This window comes from Salvelinus sp. IW2-2015, linkage group LG18 (genome assembly GCF_002910315.2).
Source record: "Salvelinus sp. IW2-2015 linkage group LG18, ASM291031v2, whole genome shotgun sequence".
Lineage (NCBI taxonomy): Eukaryota > Metazoa > Chordata > Actinopteri > Salmoniformes > Salmonidae > Salvelinus > Salvelinus sp. IW2-2015.
The window spans coordinates 3,235,822-3,254,580 of record NC_036858.1 but is presented as its reverse complement, the minus strand read 5'-3'; the positions used below and the strand labels follow the sequence as shown (position 1 = coordinate 3,254,580).

At 40.4% G+C, this 18,759-nt stretch overlaps 1 pseudogene; it reads left to right on the top strand.

Annotated features, from left to right (window-relative positions):
- The window catches only part of LOC139029106 (general transcription factor II-I repeat domain-containing protein 2A-like), a 51,190-nt pseudogene extending 43,801 nt beyond the window's left edge, over nucleotides 1-7,389 (top strand).
- The last annotated feature ends 11,370 nt before the right edge of the window (nucleotides 7,390-18,759 follow it).

The window sequence follows — 18,759 nt, the reverse complement described above, 5'->3', positions numbered from 1 at the left end:
CACTAGAGATGGTATTGTCTGTATAGAGATGGTATTGTCTCTGTGTACCACTAGAGATGGTATTGTCTGTATAGAGATGTTATTGTCTCTGTGTAACATTAGAGATGGTATTGTCTGTATAGATGGTTTTGTCTCTCTGTGTACCACTAGAGATGGTATTGTCTGTATATATGGTTTTGTCTCTCTGTGTACCATTAAGATGCTCTAGTTACTTCAGACAATAATTAGAACAATAATTAGAAATGCTGCTCAATAAAATACCAATGTAATTACATTTTGTTGTTTCTGTTGTGCATGAACTTTTAATGGATTAATTTTCCAAACGGAATAATTAAACAATTCTCAAATTGGAGTCCTCAGATGGGAGTCAGTGATGCGAAATGTACTTCTGATTATTAAATGTACCATCCCGAGCTCTGAACTTCAGTCTCCCTGTGCCAAGAGSAAGACTGCATTTCAGTTTATTGCACACGTTCTATGTCTAGGTGAATATTCACACCTCAGCCAAAGCTGTGTGTATGTGTGTGTGTTTGTTTGTGTGCGTGCACTGTTTACTAACACGACAGGCGGGTGGCAGGGCAGCTGTCTCCCTCCTATGCCTCATTCTGTGCCTGTCACTATCACTACTGGTTTCCGGTAACAGGTTAAGAATTGTGGATGTTACTGAACTTTAACCATGATAAACTGGCTGGGGTTGGGGTTTACATCACTGGGCACAAGCTTAAGTCCAACGTGGTCAACACCACAGCACACACACATAGCCCATATAACCTTGGACCTGTATGTGTGTACTTTCACTAGTGTGTGTGTTTGTAAGTGGGGATGCTACAGCTGGACCCTGATCACCACCCAGCCCAAACTACCAGTATCTAATTCCATGGGCCTCATTTCACCCCATGAAATATTAAAGTAGATCTGGGTGTAATAAGGCTGTGGGAGATTAACAGACATATCCCAGCTAGCATCAGGACGCCTGGAGCAGGACAGAAACAATACGAGTAGTCATTAAAGAGAGATGGAGGGAGGGAAGGAGAGAAAAAGAGGGAAAGCTGGTGGAAGGAGGGAGTGAGAGTGAGAAAAAGAGAGACAGAGCCATAGGGAGAGAGGATGGAGAGAGAGAGAGAGGATGGAGAGAGAGAGGATGGAGAGAGAGAGAGGATAGAGAGAGAGAGGATGGAGAGAGAGAGAGGATAGAGAGAGAGAGAGGATAGAGAGAGAGAGAGGATAGAGAGAGAGAGAGGATAGAGAGAGAGAGGATGGAGAGCGAAAGAGGGGAGAGAGAAGAGATGTAATTGTAAGTCACTCTGGATAAGAGGGTCTGCTAAATGGCTAAAATGTAAAATGAGAGAAAGAGATGGAGAGAGAGAGAGAGAGAGAGATGAAGAGCAAGGGTTGTCATTCTCATTTGGCCTGTGCGTGTGTCACAGCCTCGACTCGACACCAACCCAATCACAAGCAAACAGCTAATATCAAACAATGAGTAAAGTTTTCACATTAAAACGTAAATAAACAAGAGAGAATAACCCCAGAGATGTGCAGAGAGACAGCTCTGGAAGTTCAATCATTCAATTTCCCAAAAGACAGACAAGATAAGAAGCAATTGTATTGCTTTGTTGAGGTTCTCACCCTGATTATTAAACACACACACACACACACACACACACACANCACACACACACACACACACACACACACACACACACACACACACACACACACACACACACACACACACACACACACACACACACACACACACCCCAGAAGTGCAGGTACATGTGCTGTGAGCTCCATCTAGCGGTAGACAGTGAGAGAGTTTTCCTTGGTCAAGACCGCCTTAATTTTAAAGATACGTTGTGCTTGTCCTCTGGGAGAATGCCCTCAGAATGGTCATCACGCAATATTGCAATACATGTGATGAGTTAGTTACAGCTAACTCTTGCTTTTGTATATAATCTATGTTTTAATATTTACTGCTTTTACAGGATATATAAACTTGATTGATTTTGTGCATGCCATCATTAGAATGATTAAAGTGGTATATAGGCCTTTGAATGAAGATATATGTACCACTATAGGAAAAATAAAAAGCACTGCTGCTCATGTTCCCAGGTGATTTTATTAGGACAACGTTTTGACCCTTAGGTCTTCATCAGGCGTCCATTTTAAAACTTTGAGATCGGTGTCCATTCCACGGGACAGTTAAGCTAACGTAGGCTAATGCGATTAGCATGAGGTTGTAAATAACAAGAACATTTYCCAGGACACATCTGATATTGGCAGAAAGCTTAAATTCTTGTTAATTTAACTGCACTTTCCAATTTATAGTAGCTATTACAGTGAAAGAATACCATGCTATTGTTTGAGGAGAGTGCACAATTTTGAACAAGAAAAGTTATTAATAAACAAATAAGGCACATTTGGGCAGTCTTGATACAATTTTTTTTACAGAAATGCAATGGTTCATTGGATCAGTCTAAACTTTGCACATACACTGATGCCATCTAGTGGCCAAAATCTAAATTGCACCCGGGCTGGAAAAATACATTATGGCCTTTCTCTTGAATTTAAACAATAATGGTACAAAAATATACAAACGAACGGTTGTTYTTTCTTTGTATTATCTTTTACCAGATTTACTGTGTTTTTTAGGGCAAAAATTGAAAAAAGGGGGCTATCCCTAAGAAGTTTTAATCGAGGTCRCAAAACCCTGTGTGAAGGTGATGAAGAACAAACATATAGAGAAGCCTTAGTGTGTCAGATGAGGCTTTGCTGTAGGACAGAGTGCTGTCCCGCCAGTCCAGATACACCCGTACTTATTTCGATGAGTATTTACCAGGAATTACAATATTAATCACATTTTCCAGATCAATATACTAAATTGGAAGATGTGTGTGTATTACACACCAAGACATGTTTTAAAGTATTGGACAGAACACATGTTGTTTTGACACAGAACACATGTTATTTTGACACAGAACACATGTTATTTTGACACAGAACACATGTTATTTTGACACAGCCAGTTGGGTCACTTACAATGCCTTCGGAAAGTATCCATTCCTTGACTCATTGACTTTTCCACATTTTCTTACGTTAAAGCCTCATCAATCTACACACCATACCCCATAATGACAAAGCAAAAACAGGTTTGCACATTTGCACATTTATATATTGAAAAAAAAAACTGAAATATCACTTTACATTAGTATTTAGACCCTTTACTCAGTATTTTGTTGAAGCACCTCTAGCAACGATTACAGCCTCGAGTCTTCTTGGGTATGACGCTAYAAGCTTGGCACACCTGTATTTGCAGAGTTTCTCCCATTCTTCTCTGCAGATCCTCTCAAGCTCTGTCAGGTTGGATGGAGAGCATAGCTGCACAGATATTTTCAGGTCTCCCCAGAAATGTTCGATTGGGTTCAAGTCTGGGCTCTGGGTGGGCCACTAAAGGACATTCAGAGACTTGTCCCAAAGCCACTCATTCTTTGTCTTGGCTGTGTGCTTAGGGTCGTTGTCCTGTTGGAAGGTGAACCTTCACCCCAGTCTGAGGTCCTGAGCGCTCTGAAACAGGTTTTCATCAAGGATCTCTGTACTTTTTTCCGTTCATCTGTCACTCTATCTTGACTAGTCTCCCAGTCCCTGCCGCTGAAAAACATTCCCATAGCTTGATTCTGCCACCCCCATGCATCACTGTAGGGATGGTGCCAGGTTTCCTCCAGACGTGAAGTTTGGCATTCTGGCCAWAGAGTTCAATCTTGGTTTCATCAGACCAGCGAATCTTGTTTCTCATAGTCGGAGAGTCATTTAGGTGCCTTTTGGCAAACTCCAAGCGGGCTGTCATGTGCCTTTTACTGAGGAGTGGCTTCCATCTGGCCACTCTACCATAAAGGACTGTTTGGTGGAGTGCTGCAGAGATGGTTGTCCTTCTGGAAGGTTCTCCCATCTCYATAGAGGAACTCTGCGGCTCTGTCAGAGTGACCATCGGGTTCTTGGTCACATCCCTGACAGAGGCCCTTCTCCCCCGATTGCTGAGTTTGGCCGGGCGGCCAGCTCTAGGAAGAGTCTTGGTGGTTCCAAGGCTTCTTCCATTTCAGAATGAGTGAGGCCACTGTGTTCTTGGGGACCTTTAATGCTGCAGAAACGTTTTGGTACCCTTCCCCAGATCTGTGCCTCGACACAATCCTGTCTCGGCGCTCTATGGACAATTCCTTCGACCTCATGGCTTGGTTTTTGCTCTGACATGCTCTGTCAACTGTGGGATCTTATATAGACAGGTGTGTGCCTTTCCAAATCATGTCCAATCAATTGAATTTACCACAAGTGGACTCCAATTAAGTTGTAGAAACATCTCAAGGATGATCAATGGAAACAGGATGCACCTGAGCTCAATTTCGAGTCTCATAGCAAAGGGTCTGAATAACGTATTTCTGTTTTTTTATTTTTAATACGCTTGCAAAACAATCTCAAACCTGTTTTCACTTTGTCATTATGGGGTATTGTGTGTAGATTGATGAGGGCATTTTTTTATTTAATCATTTTTAGAACAAGGTTGCAACTTAACAAAATGTGGAAAAGGTCAAGGGGTCTGAATACTTTCCAAATGCACTGTATTTAAATTAGGTAAGAGAATATCATATTACCATTGGTGTATTAAAATGAAAGTTAGGGTGATGTCACACTATGCCCTTAAAAACCCAATAATGCTGTGGGTCCATCAGACCAAAAACAAGAACACCACACAAGGTTTAATAATCTCTCCTCCTGAATCCAAGTGTTTGATATGGGGGAGGGGAACCAGTAACTTTATGATCAAACTTGATCAATGTAGAATCAACAGTCATTTTTCATACTTTGATATGGTTTATCAAATATCATCACATTTCATGAAAAACATGATTTTGACTGTTCAGGACCTGTTGAGTAAAGWCACTTTTGTAACTTTTATGAGTCAAGAGTATGAGTTCCTCCAGCGCCCTTGTATATCCCAATGTTGGGAGAGTTACAACTTTGCTATAGTATATAAATAACAATGTTATTAAATTAACATTCAAATGTGTAATGTGCAACTATATTGAAGAAAAAATGACATATGAAGTGTACAAACTTAACAAGATGAACAGGAATGAGAGATATGGGGAAGTAGAGAAAGGGCCTCATTGCCAAAATCTGGAAGTATCCATTTAACAAAAAAGCTAAATGTGCACCCAGGGGTAAGCCGAGGACCGAGTTTGGGAAACCCTGGTCTGGTGATGGTGGTCAACTTCCTGGTCAAGCTGGTGACCAGCTCATATGGTCTATGCTGKCTCGGCATGGTCTAGCTCAGGCCTGGGCAAAGACCGGACCGGGGGCCGTATGCGGCCCACGACCTGATTCAATATGGCCTGTGGAATCATGATCAGATCACATAAAGAATTTGCGACAGTAAAGTTTTGAAAAATGTATTTGTTATTCAAATTAAAAGCCCAAAGAATACTCGCCTTTGTGTAATTATTTAATTCCCACCGCTTGTGGGACATTTATTTTGAAGTCACGTATAAATAACAACTGCATGAGGACAGACAGTGACTGACAGGCTGACACACGTCATAGTTACAAATAGTAGCTAGTTAGAAATTGCGCAAAAATTCATTTTTCAAAGATGTCAAAGAAATGGAAAGCAGACAATGAATGTAGGGTGTTCCAGCAAGAGCGGACATCTAAATATTTCTTTATTGAGGTATCAGGGAAAGCTGTGTGCTTAGTGTGCAAATAGAGAATCGCTGTCTTGAAAGACTACGACTTGTCCCCACACTTCCAGATGAAGCATGCAGAGAAATATAGGAATATGTCTTCTGAGCAGAGAAATATAGGAATATGTCTTCTGAGCAGAGAAATATAGGAATATGTCTTCTGAGCAGAGGGCAAGTGCATCGAAATAGTTGCTTTCTCAGTTGCAAAAGCAGCAAGGACTTTTCACGAAACTGCATTCAACAAACGACGGAATTGCGAGAGCTAGCTATGTACTGTCCCACAAAATTGCTAAACATAGAAAACCATTCGCTGAGGGCCAATTCATTAAATAATGTTTAATTGACTCTGCAGCAATACTTTGCCCCGACAAGAAAGAGCTGTTTGAAAATGTTTCCCTGTCAAGATGAACAGTGACGCGGCGTGTTGAGGACATCACAGAGWATATGGAACAACAGTTGAAAGAAAAGGTAAAGAATTGAATCTATTTCTCCTTGGCCCTGGATGAGAGCAGTGATGCACATGACACRGCGCWGTTGTTGATATTCTTAYGAGGCATAACCCCAGACGTTGAAATTACAGAGGAGCTTCAGTGCAGTCAATGAAGAGCACAACCACAGGGAAATACTTATTGTAGGAGGTTAATAAGTGTGTGGCAAAGCTGGGACTGAGTTTTGAAAAGTTATCCAGTGGGACCACAGATGGGCGCCCAAACTTGACAGGAAAAAACGTTGGCCTTTTGAAAAGGATATAAGATCAAGTAGCTGAGCTGAACCCAGATCAGAAAATGATTTTCCTGCATTGCATTATTCATCAGGAGTGGCTCTGTAAATGTGTTCTGAAAATGAGCCATGTTGTGGATACAGTCACTAAAGTGGTAAACTTCATAAGAGCAAAATCTTTAAACCACAGGCAGTTTGTCTCACTGTTGGAAGAGACAGAGTCGGGTCAAGCAGATCTCACCTACCACACAAACATGCGATGGCTGTTTGGGCAAGGTGCTTAAAAGGGGGACCTGAAGTCGGATATTGCTGAGTTTTTGCCTTAGTTTTGGCCCTCATGAATGAACTGAATTCCAAACTACAAGGGAAGGGCATTTTTGCACATCAGATGTACAGTCTTGTCAAAGCCTTCAAGGGAAAATTACTCCCCCTGACCTGCCAAGTAGAAGCCAACAATTTAACACACYTTCTGACACTACTAGTCTGTTCGATATCAGGTGACCAGTGGGAGAAGTATACAACGCTGCTGCATGCTTTGAACTGTGAGTTTTCTCGTTTTGAGGATTTCAAAGTGTTGGAAAACGACATGCTGTTGGTTTCCTCTCCTTTCACCTTCAATATGGATAACACTCCCACTGACCTGCAACTTGAGCTTATCGATCTTCAGTCTGATGCAGTGATTGGAGAACTATTCAAAACAATGTCACTGACAAGGTTCTATGCAACTCTTGATGAACAAAACTTTCCAAAGATAAGGAGTCATGTGAAACAGTCATGTGAACAGTAATTTTCAGTGATGAAATATAACAAGTCAAGTCACAGATCATCTCTTACTGACTCTCACCTCTCAGCAATCCTGCGCATAGCGACGTCAGAAACTATACCTGACTTCACTGCTCTAGTAAATGCACATCAGAGACTTCACTCCTCACACTGATTGAGTAGTTTAAATGTAATGTTGAGCTCTCCCTTTCTTGTGTTTTTGTGCATACCCGTTAACAAGAGTTCTGTCCGTGATGCTGAATGCACAGTGTACTTTTCCCTCTGTGTAGTTCATTGCATGTTTGATAATGAAAATACCTACCAAAAAGAGAACATGGATGTGGTTTATTTCTGTGCATGTTAAAACAGTCAAATAATTAGCATATCTGGATGTGATTTACGGTAGATATATCTGTCAACACAGTCATACACATGATGTATAATCCTGTAATATGATTCTGGCTCGCGATGGCAAAAATATATTCTAATGTGGCCCTCCATGGAAAATAACTGCCCAGGCCTGGTCTAGCTGGTCAAGCTGGYCATTATCATATTTCCCAGCATGCTCTATTGCGATGAGATTTTTTAGAATTGTTTGTTTCAATATCTCTGTTTTTGCATGTACTGTACTGTACAGTCACCTCTAAAATTGACACCCTTGATAAAAATTTGCAAAAAGACTGTATATATATATAAAAAAATGTATGCATTATTTTACACAAATACAATTGTTCAGAGAAATGTATTTTGTTTAACACATTTTTTTTAATCTAAAAATGATASGTGTCAAAATTATTGGCACCTCTAAAGAGTCTTATATATTAAATCAAACAAAATTAAGTCTGCATTAACATTCTACTTTTTTTACGGTCATCTCAGTATGAGGAACTGTATTGAGGCCTTCCATTGCTTCCTGTTTCACTGGGGTATGAAAATATGGTAACGCACATGTAAAACCCCTTTTTTACATTTGGACAAAAGTCCATCCCCCACCCTCTCTCCTCCATGACCCGCAAACCGATAAGCTGTCGAGGTGATGTCAATTCGTTAGTAGGAGAACAGAAGAGTGTCCACCTCGCCATCTTTCACTGAGTTTTAAAATCTGCCACAGCCACTTTGAATCAGCTTTTGTTTTGTCGGAGGACAAAAGCATTCACATGTTTAAAAACAATATTCGACTTATCGTTTTATCTTTTTAAAAGTATTGCACAACTGACTTAAACAGTTTTTTATCACTTTACACATTTATTTTGGGATCCACCCCTGTAAATGTAATTTGCCTGATGACGCACTAGTCGAGAAGGAGAATCATTTCAAACAAGTGCATTTTCGTCCATGTTCACCCTCCTCGATTACCTTTTACCTTTTTCAAAAGGAGGTGAGAAAGGACGGAGAGAGGACTCAGGAGGCCTTTGTCATCCATCCACACGGGAAAAGGCAAAGAACTCACAAATGAAAAGAGTCAAATGGTTGTTGACTTTCATAAATCAGGCAATGGGTACAAAAAAATACTGAAAATCCAAACACCACTTACAACTATTTGGGTGTCAATTTAAGTTCAAAACCACTGTAACAGTGGTAAACTTGCCTGGTAGAGGAACCAAGTGTATATTGTCCAAACGCACAGTGAGGAAGATGGTTCGGGAGGTAAAGAAAAATCCAAGGGCCACAATTAGAAAATTACAGAACTTAGTCACATTTTGGGGTCACCAAGTCTCTCACCAAGTCTCTAAATCTACAATAACACACCACCTCCATGCCAATAGGCTTGAAGGGCTGCCAGAAAAAAAGCCTTTACTGAGAGAAACCAACAAATGGAAAAGCCTGGAGTTTACTAAATGGCTTTGGCACTTGGATTGGAAATGGTTGCTATGGTCAGATAGAGCTCTTTGGCCACACACACCAGTGAAAAGAACCTCATATTTATTGTAAAATATTGTGGGGGATTTTTTATGCTATGGGGCTGTTTTACTTCCACTGCTCTTGGGGCCCTTGTTAAAGTCAACGGCATCATGAACTCTACCAAATACCAGTACATTTTACCCCAAAGTCTGTCTGCCTCTGCGAGGAGGCTGAAACTTGGCTGCAAGTCGATCTTCCAWCAAGACAATAAACCCATGCACACATCAAAATCCACAAAGAAATGGTTAATTGGCCACAAAATCAACATTTTGCAATGGCCATCTCAGTCTCTGGTCTTGAACCCCATTGAAAACCTGTGGTAAGAATTGAAGAGGCAAGTCCATTAGCAAAGACCGAAGAACGAAGGATATCAAGAATCTGGAAATATTATGTATAGAGGAATGGTCTAAGACCCCTCCCAATTTGTTCTAATGTCTYATAAAACTTTATAGAAAAAGGCTAAGAGCCGTTATCCTCATAAGGGAAGGGTGCACAAAGTATTGAAATAATAATTGACATATTTTGCTATTATTGTTTTTTTCGCTGAGCAATTGTATTAGTATACAACACAGCTCAGTATTTGCATAATTGACCAGCTAGACCATGCTGGTCAACCAGCATAACTAGCTAGACCATGCTTGACCAGCATCAGACCAGCACTGGCCAGCATGGACCAGCACGGACCAGTATGGACCAAGAAAGACCAACATGGACCAGCTTGAATGTTTTTGTACTCAAGTTTTCACTATAGTAAAGACTTACATGGCCTTAATTCACTTCTGGTCAGGTGGTTCCACAGCACTCCCATCAGCTTCCAGTTGTGACGATTTTCTAGTTCTTGGTTTAGGTGTAGGTTGTCTTAGTTTCTCAGGACATGCAGCACCTTGCTCAGTTTGATCTGTCATGAGCGAGGTGGGAGAAAATAGATGGATTGGGGCAAAGAGAGAAAATTTGAGCGGTGAATGCAAGAGGAAGTAACAGATAAATATTAGTATAATATTTTGTCAGGTAAATGATGAGACAATTCCTACAGGAAATGTTAAAGACATGTAGCATATGCATTTAATGTTATCTTCTTAGGGATCAAATCCCGTTAACGGGATCGATTTGACAACATCCGGTGAAATGGCAGAGCGCCAAATTCAAATTAAATTATTAGAAATATTTAACTTTCATAYAATCACAAGTGCAAAACTCTAAATTAAGGCTTTACTTCTTGTTAATCCAGCCACCGTGTCAGATTTCAAAAAGGCTTTACGGCGAAAGCAAACCATGCTATTATCTGAGGACAGCACCCCATCAAACAAACACATGACAATCATATTTCAACCCGCCAGGCGCGACACAAAACTCAGAAATAACGATATAATTCATGCCTTACCTTTGAAGAGCATCTTCTGTTGGCACTCCAATATGTCCCATAAACATCACAAATGGTCCTTTTGTTCGATAAATTCCGTCGTTATATCTCCAAAATGCCAATTTATTTGGCGCGTTTGATTCAGAAAATCACTGKTTCCAACTCGCCCGACATGACTACACATTATCTAATAAGTTACCTGTAAACTTTGTCCAAACATTTCAAAACAACTTTCCTAATGCAACTTTAGGTATTTTTTAACGCAAATAATCGATAAAATTTAAGACGGGATAAACTGCGTTCAATAGCGGATAAAATGAAAGTTGAGCGAGCTTCAGGTCGTCCGCCCGAACCACAACAGTACACTTGGCTATCCACCCAGATAGGAAATGGCTACTTCTTCATTACTCAAAGGAAAAACATCAACCAATTTCTAAAGACTGTTGACATCTAGTGGAAGCAATAGGAACTGCAACCAAGTGCCTTAGAAATCTAGGTCCACATAGAAAATCCATTGAAAACACTACAAAACATTTGGAACAACTGCTCTTTCCATGACATAGACCGACCAGGTGAAAGCTATGATCCCTTATTGACTTCACCTGTTAAATCCACTTCAATCAGTGTAGATGAAGGGTTGAAGAAAGATTTTAAAGCCTTGAGACAATTGAGACATGGGCAACACAAAATATTTACGTGCMTTTGAACGGGTATGGTAKTAGGTGCCAGGCCTGCGTGTGTCAAGAACTGCCCCGCTGCTGGGGTTTTCACACTCAACAGTTGCTCTTGTGTATTATGAATTAATGGTCCACCACCCAAAGGACATCTTTGTCAACTTGACACAACCATGGGAAGCTTTGGGACTCAACATAGGCCAGCATCTCTGTGGAATGCTTTTTAAAATGGTGTTTCTAATGTTTTGTACACTCAGTGTATATTTCCACACTATGATGTTGGAATGATACTGTGAAATTGTGAAAATTATGATAATCCTTTTTTAGTGTAAGAGYTGTTTGAACAGACCGCCTGACATTTCAGTCTGTTTTGGTGGGATGGAGTTTTGGCMTTCCACGGTGACATCACCAGGCGGTAAATTAGTTAATAGACCAATAAGAAAGAGTTCCAGAACTCTCTGCCAATAACAGATCGTTTTCTGATTTCCCATCCACACTCAGACCACTCTCATTCAGTGAATAGAGTTATGAGTGTCACTACTGTGGTTAAACCACCAGAGGACAATCTTGTTCCACCTAGAAAATATGACTGAAATTAAATAAAACTGAGAGAGAAAGAGAGAGGTCATAGAAAAACAATATGCATCGGAATTTTAGAGACATGATAAATATTGTCTAGGCAGGGGAATTTATGAATCAAGGTAAGGAAAGCCCTAATCCTTCAAGGGATTTAGAAAATGCCACAGTTTAAGCATACATCTGTTTTTTATATAGCCTTATTAAAGGCTGTGTACAGGCATAATTCTGTAGAGAATGTAAAAAAAATGGGCTTGGTTCATCACTGATTCAGATGCATGTGGCTATGATTTGTTTCCTATCATACCGTATCCCATTGGCTAAAGAAGAGGGTGTGGAGAAACTGAGTGGAACATAGAGGGTGGGCAGAGCCCCCCCCGAGGCATTTTTATTAACGTTCCAATCAGCATCAGTCCAGATTGCTTGATCTGCAGAAACAAATTGGGAATAACCTTGAAATAGGAATTGAAAACCCTCCCTGAGAGCTCACTCATACACAGACAAAATAACCTGTTGACACCTTAATTAAATTACTTTCTACTGGGCCTGTCATGGTGTTACTAGTGGTGTCATACACCTATGTAGTACGTACAGCATGTAAACAAGCACGTGAGCAGACTATTTGTGAGATATTAATGAAAAGTCACTATAACTTAAAAGGTTTATGTGGTACTGACTAAAAACTTAATTAGAAGTCAAAGCTAATTAAAAAAAAAAAGTTATGATGACACTTTTTACACCGGTAGTTCAATCATTATATGTTTGCACCCATTACATAAAGAGTTGTTCCAGTTTAAATGGTTTAGATAGATTCCTCTGTTTCTTCTTAACCCTGACAGTCATTATGAATGCAGGTTGTGGGTGGATAAAGATGTAAATTGTTGGAAAGCCTAAAGCTGGCTAGATTTCAACAGGAATACCACCACTTTGCAAGCCAACACAATGTGATTTACAGTAGGGTTGCAAAAGTCTGGTACTTTTCACAGATTTTCCAGAAATCCTTAATGGAAGATCACTGGAATTTTTAGGTGGAAAGTTTGTGGAATTTTGCAACCCTACTTGCAAGCCTGATGTGGCATGTGTACTATGAGTTTCAGGCAGTTGTATAAGGCCTTAAGATATATGTAAAGGTTCAATTATAATGATAACATTCCCCTAGGATGACAAAGGTCACAGGTCTAAATATGAACAAATCCAACAACCATGTCTCTGTCACTGACAAATACAGTCATGGGTGGTAACTCTACAAATCAATAAAAAAGGCAAGGCACACTGGGAAATTATTGGAGGCCTGGCGCGTTAAATGTAAGTATACCGTACAAAAAAATACCTGCATTTGTATTGCTCATATGTGACCCGATTCAGGAAACTAGACGTATGTCGCAAGTCAAGACTTCACAGGAGAGCCGTTTGAACATACATTTTTATTTTTTTTTATTTTAAAAATTATAGCTAATGTAAGCTAGCTGGGTCACTAGCTGATGTTATGTGTATGATCTTATTCTTCGTTTATCAGACATATTTGCTTGACTAGTTATAGCCATTGAACCTGGTTGGCTAGCTACCTGTAGATTCATGCAGGGTAGTAAGGTCATGAGTTGTGATTATGGTCCATTGTTTAGCTAGCTAGCTATCTACATGTCATAACAAAACACTCCATGCAAGTATAATTTTCAATAGAATGTCACTGCAACTGTTGATAGACGTACTAGCTGGTAAATTCGCTCTGGCTATCTACTCCGATTTCCGACCACAGGTAAGATAGTCTAGCTAGCTACATTTTCAGATATTACATGTTTCTAATTTTGACGTAAAGTATTTTCATTTCAAGTTAAAGTGTACTGTGAGCTAGCTAACGTTAGCTGGCTGGCTCGCTAACTAATGTTACGTCATGCGTTGGGATTCATTGTTTACCTATCTAGCTATATTTATCATTATGTGTCTGGAAGTAGCTAGCCAATGTTAGCCAGTTAGCTTGGGTGCTTGACTGTCGTTGTGAGGTCAGAGCTTTCGAATCATCCCTGCTTATTGGCCAGAGCATCTAGTATGTGCTCTAAACGCGAAACACTCTGAATTTACGAACAGACAATCTGACAGCACAGTTGCAGTCACCAACGCTCTGGATAACATAACAGCCTAACCAGCTCTGATAGGGCGAGTAATGTTCAGTGAGCTATTCTCTCTCTCTTAGATGTCTGGAAGCAGCTGCCAAATTAGTACAGAACACACTGATCAACCCATAAAGAGATGGGTGGGGCTAAGGCTTAAGACGGTGTGAACAATGCTGAATGGGTGTAGACAAAGAAGGGCTCTCCAATGGTAGTACCAAAACGTTGAAAGACGGTTTTCTCAAAAGTGAGTTTACAAGTTGATCAACTTTCAAAGCATTATTACTTTCCCATTGTTTCCTCAAATGCAGTGTATGATATACCATTTTGTAGCTCTGAGTCTCTACTTTTATCCAATGTAACAAGCAGACATTCAAATTTTGTTACATAAGACCGAATCCAGGCGGTGAGTCACACATGTCCTGCTCACTTCAGCTATTTAATTTTCTTAAGTACTCCTTTTTAGGTAATCGGTTTCCTCAAAATGTTTGAGTAGCCAGAACTTATCAGGTTTTAAAGTGTAATGTAGAGGTATCTACAGACTACATACGTCCATAGCTACTGACTATACTACCCCCCCCCACCCCCATGACAGAGTGGTGACCCTATTCAAAAGGTTATTTTCTAACATACAGTACTATGTCCATGGAACATTACTACGCCTATTCCCTGTACATGAGTAGCATGCTCTACAGCCCTCTCTCTGCCTGCCAGGCACTGTTATCATCCTGACTATTGTTGTTCTGGTTCACCTTTACAGAGTCCACAGAGTCATCTCCACAATGGCGGTGGATGACAGCCAGAAAGACATGCTTTAACTCCCTACCGCCTGGAGAGATAGATTGAGGGATGGAGAGGAAACGAGAGTGGTAGTCATTCATCTTGCCTCCTTTTCACAGCTCTGTCACTCTCCCCTGTGAGCCTCTCCAAACCAAGCCATGGGGCACACACGCACACAGTCACAGTCACAGTCACACACGCACACAGTCACAGTCACACACGCACACACACTCGCACGCACTGGCAAATAAGAGTCAATAAGATATGGTATTTAGGCTAAACCCCTAACAGGCATTGGCCTATAATTATAACATTGGTCTGTGATTGGTCTATGATTATAACAATGGTCTATGATTGGTCAATGATTATAACATTGGTCTATGATTATAACATTAGCCTGTGATTATAACATTGGCCTATGATTATAACATTGGTCTATGATTATAACATTGGTCTATGATTATAACATTGGTCTAAGATAACATTGGTCTAAGATAACATTGGTCTAATATGGTAATTCCTACACTGTAAGCAAGGCATATAAACACTCTATCTTCTCTGCAAAAAACACACATTTTAATTACATGTCAGTGGGCCTAAGTGTATCCATATTTCACATATTAAACATTGCTTCATTGATTGCCGGTAAGAGAGGTGAGAGAGAAAGAAAAGAAAAGTAAAGGACTCAAGCCCATCACCACAGAAAACTCTCTCTGTTTATAATAATTTGGAATGAATGAGGTTTTATGTAACCTTGGCCCTTAGTATTGGGCTCCCTGAAGTCTCTCTCTCTTTCTCAGCTCCATTAGCTCTGATGGAGTGACACTGGCAGTCTTTCCTCGCTTCATCCATCAAATCAACATCAACGCTTTCCAGAGTCACATTCAGTGCACCATACGCAATGCACTTTCTATTTGTGAAGCAATCGAGGGATTCAGATCATTTCCCAACACGTGAGTGATAGATAGGCACATAATGAGGTAATTATGACAGACACACATCGTCACGGTAACCATTAAGTCGGGCAATGTTGCTGTTGTCCTTCTAACTTTGTTAATTTGACTCTTTTTTTAGAACTATTAGGAGAACTACGCTAACTGTCCCCGGACAAAGTACTGTCTATTTGGCTTTTAATAATCCAGTCCAGCTACAAGGTTAGCGGAGAAAGTCTCGACTGTGTGGAAAAGTGATGACTTCAGTGTACCATGTGGCTTGAAGACTAGCGTGTTTTTGAAAGGTTGCCAAACATTGCAATAATGTTAACCCAGCTAAACCTTAACCCACCCGGGCCAGTTTCACCAATAGCGATGGAATTTAGGCTTACAAGTGTTTTAATGAAGCATCTTTCTTACACACCACGAAGAGAGGTCAGTTGCTAAGTGTGTCGCTGGAGCATCTGCCAATACTTATAGGATAGAAATCTGCTCTCAGATCAGCTTTCTCAATTCAAATCTTACCCAAAGGTTATATTTCACAATACTGACGACGGATCAGCTCCTAGAAAGATATTACTACCTATGGCTGCAAATATTGAGGCGGCTTATTCTAATGCTTACCCAATACAAATCCACAAAAGCATAGATTTGTCACATCATTGCGCACATGTTAGGCTACACATCTTCAAATATATTGAGACAAATTATAGACAGTAGCCCACAAGTAGCAAAATAGAACTCCATTTATTGAACATGAAGCATATTTCGATATGATTGAAATAAGCCTATAGTCTACTCTGTTTTAATGCAGTCATCTTGGTTTACATTTGACGCATCTTTTTATACTTCGCTTGTTTGTATCAACTGCAAAGACATTTGCAACGTTGTATTCGTAGTCAACTTTGTTCTGAAGTTATCTGTGGTCACAGAGAGACGGATAAACTATGTGAATCTATGTTTCGCAGAGCTCTTCTGTGTATGAAGTCACCAGGGAGGGCAGAAAAGCATCTAACAATGTACTTATCTGTTCCACGAGTGGTCTGAGGCAGGCGTTAGCTTAAAACCTCTCTACAGGATCGTTGTCCCCCCCACGGGACCGTTGAGCTAACGTGAGCTAATGTGATTAGCATGAGGTTGATTAGCATGAGGTTGAACAAGAACATTTCCCAGGACGTAGGCATATCTGACATGTGCAGAAAGCTTAAATTCTTGTTAATCTAACTTCACTGTTCAATTTACAGTAGCTATAACAGTGAAAGAATATCATGTTATTGTTTGAGGAAAGTCCACAGTTATGAACTTGAAAATGTATTAATAAACCAATTAGGCACATTTGGGCAGACTTGATACAACATTTTGAACAGAAATACAATGGTTCACAGGATCAGTCTAAAACTTTGCACATACACTGCTGCCATCTAGTGACCAAAATCTAAATTGTGTCTAAATTGAAATAATACATTATGGCCTTACTTTTGCATTTCAAAGATGATAAAAWWWTTTAAAAACACATGTTTTTTTCTTTATATTATCTTTTACCAGATACAATGTGTTAAATTTTCCTACATTAATTTCATATTTCCACACACCTCAAAGTGTTTCCTTTCAAATGGTATCAATAATATGCAGATCCTTGCTTCAGGTCCTGAGCTACAGGCAGTCAGATTTGGGTATGTCATTTTAGGCGAAAATTTAAAAAAAGAGTCCAATCTTTAAGAGGTAGCATTTTCAGGTGCAACATTAATAACGATGGTTTTGGGAAACAGCTCTGAGATTTAACAATGCTACTATGAAGGATCTAACGATGAACTTGAGCCATGGGATGCTTTTGTCAAACCGGGCCCTGGACTCAGACATTGGATATCATTATGACACAATTTTCTGGTCGAAATTGTATACTTGTTGAATGTACATCAAGTAACCAGATTACAACCACAGCGTTGTATCACAATGTTATTTAACATTACACTAACAGGTGTAGTTATTGCAGTTTTTTTTAGAAACACAGCATGTAACTTATCTTACAGGTGCAGTAGCCTAGGTTAGACAAGTAGTAACCACAACATGATCAGATACCAGTCTCAGCATTTCTGCACAGCGCTGATGACGCGTTCAAGTGATTTACATAGCAATTCTGCTTTGTTACTTTGAGCCTAAATAAAAAGTTTAACTAAAGCATGTACCCACTTTCCACATTCTACCATGGCCTGCGTGCAGAAATTTCACCCTCCAATTGACTTAATACCCATGACTCAATACTCTGCTGTAATATGATATTCAAAAGAGCTTTTGACCTGCGTTCTTTGGTGTCTCATTACTCTGAATGGCTTTGTTTATCCCCCATAAAGCCCTCTTAACTCCGAGGGACAGCTAAACGGCGGGACAGAAAATGCTGGCAAGCGCTTTCAGACCGGAAGCGCATTGATTAGTGACAGTAATTAGTAGCCTTTCATTTTGGGACAGCCTTAGCAACGATAACGGGACAGTTTGTGTCTGTGTGCGGTTACAGTATGATGCATATTAGCTATTGGTGAGTGGGCCCGATTCTGCCCAGAGATATAACAGGGATCTGGAGACAGGGAAGCAGCTTTGCACACATTACCATAATATGCACAACAAATGGAGTTCCTACAGCACACATCCTAAAGATGCCAGCTTTGCCACACACGTCATGAGACTTGGCACCATGTTTGAAAGACAGGAAGCAAAACCACAAACACTGCAGCTATAAGCACTGACACAGCAGGCTGTGAGGCTACATGTCAGTGGATGGATGCTTCTCCAAGCAGGTTTCAGTGTTGACAGACAGGTGAGAGGCATGCTGGCAGAGGCAGAGGACAGAGCTGACAAGGAGAGGAGATGCAGGCCACTGATGCCATCACTAGACCTGCCAAGTCAGACAGAGGGGACGCTCAACACAAGACAGAACCAGGGTCCAATGGAAAAAAATGGAAACAAATTGATTTGAAACAGAGGGACTACCAGTACCAGATCTTTTTGTTCTCCTGTTTGTGCCCACAGAATGTGACCAAGCTCAAAACAATAGCAGAAACGTCACAGGGCTCTATGTCTCTGACGAGGAGAGAACAATTTCCAACCTGACTGATGCTTAGCTTAGCTTAGAGAGATAGAGAGAGGGAGGAAGAGAGAGAGAGGGTAAGGAAGAGAGAGAGCGAGAGAGAGGGGGGAGAGATGGAGAGAGAGACGGAA